Here is a 2,412-nt window from a genome sequence, read left to right on the forward strand (position 1 = left end):
TAGCACTAAATATGGAGATAACATTAAACATGCATATAGCATTAAACATGCATATAGCATTATACATGGAGATATCATTAAACATGGAGATAGCTTTTAACATGGAGATAGCATTTAATGTGGAGATAGCATTAAACATGAATATAGCATTAAATATGGACATAGCATTACAAATGGAGATAACATTAAATATGGACATAGCATTAAACATTGACACAGCATTAAACATGGATATATATGTGTATATATATATATATGTGTATATATATGTGTATATATATGTATATATATGTGTATATATATATAACATCCAAAAATAGTTACCGGCACTCCAGGGACTTCTTTAAATAATCACTCCAGAAACTGCAGTTTCCTAATCAACGTTTCAGTCTGTTTATTAGACTTTCATCAGGACATGCATATATATGTGTATATATATGTGTATATATATATATATATGTGTATATATATATATATGTGTATATATATATATATATGTGTGTATGTGTATATATATATATATATGTGTATATATATATGTATATATGTGTATATATGTGTATATATATGTATATATGTGTATATGTATTTATGTGTATATATATATATATGTGTGTGTATATATATATGTGTGTGTATATATATATGTGAACATAGCATTACACATGTAGATAGTACTACACATAGATATGCAGTAAACATGGACATAGCATTAAAATGGACACAGCATTACACATAGAGATAGCATGTAACATAAACATAGCATTAAACATGGAGATAGCATTAAACATAAACATAACATTAAACATGGACATAGGATTAAACATGGATATAGCATTAAACAAGGACATACCACTACTCATGGACATAACATTAAACGTGGACATAACATTACACATAGACATAACATTAAACATGGATATAGCATTACACATGAAGATAGCATTAAACATGGGCATAACATTAAATATGGACATAGCGTTAAACATGGAAATAGCATTAAACATGGACATAGCATTACATATAGAGATAACATTAAACATAGACATAGCATTACACATAGATATAGCATTAAACATGGACATAGCATTACACATGGAGATAGCATTAAATGTGGATATTGCATTAAACATGGAGATATCATTACACATGGATATGGCATTAAACATGGACATAGCACTACTCATGGAGATAGCATCAAACATGGATATATCATGAAACATGAAGATAGCATTAAACATGGAGATCGCATTACACATGGATATAGCATTACACAGAGATAGTATTAAACATGGACATAGCATTACACATGGATATAGCATTAAATATGGACATAGCATTAAACATGGAGATAACATTATGCATAGGGATAACATTAAACATGGACATAGCAATAAACATGGACAAGGAGATAGCCTTAGACATGGAGATAGCATCACACATGGATATGGCATTAAAGATAGACATAGGATTAAACATGGATATAACATTAAACAAGGACATAGCACTACTCATGAACATAACATTAAACATGGAGATATCATTAAACATGGAGATACCATTAAACATGGATATAGAATTAAACATGGACATAGCATTATACATAGAGATAACATTATACATAGACATAGCATTACATGTAGAGATAGCATTAAACATTGAGATAGCATTACACATAGAGATAACATTAAACATGGACATAGGATTACACATAGAGATAGAATTAAACATGGACATAGAATTAAACATGGATATAGCATTAAACATGGACATAGCATTACACATGGAGATAACATTAAACATGGACATAGCATTACATATGGAGATAACATTAAACATGGACATAGGATTACACATAGAGATAGAATTAAACATGGACATAGCATTAAACATGGACATATCACTACTCATGAAGATAACATTAACCAAGGAGATAGCATTACACATGGATATGGCATTAAACATGGACACCGGATTAAACATGGGTATAGCATTAAACAAGGACATAGCACTACTCAAGGACATAACATTAAACATGGATATAGCACTAAATACTAGACTTGTGCATTCGTCTTCGGGCAAACATGAAAACGAACACCAAGAGTGCGTTTTCGTGTTCGTTCCGAAGACACGCCGAAGAGAAGACAGCGGCGGTAAAACGTAGGCGAAGACGAAGACACACACCACGAAGATCTTCGTGATCGTCTTCGTCTACCATTCTCCCCCCCCTTCTAACTTACCTTGTATTCGCGGCATCGCGGCAGTTCCCGGAAGTGGAAATCCGCAGGTTCGCCGTCACGGGTTACAGGGCAGTGCGAATGAGCCTATTGGTCGCCTACAGGGACCTCCTCTGGCATCAACCAATTGGTTGATGCCACAGGAAGACCCTGCAGGTGACCAATAGGCTCATCC

Source organism: Sceloporus occidentalis, unplaced genomic scaffold (assembly GCF_023333645.1).
Source record: "Sceloporus occidentalis isolate IW3139 unplaced genomic scaffold, rSceOcc1.0.p SCAF_48, whole genome shotgun sequence".
Classification (NCBI taxonomy): Eukaryota; Metazoa; Chordata; class Lepidosauria; order Squamata; family Phrynosomatidae; genus Sceloporus; species Sceloporus occidentalis.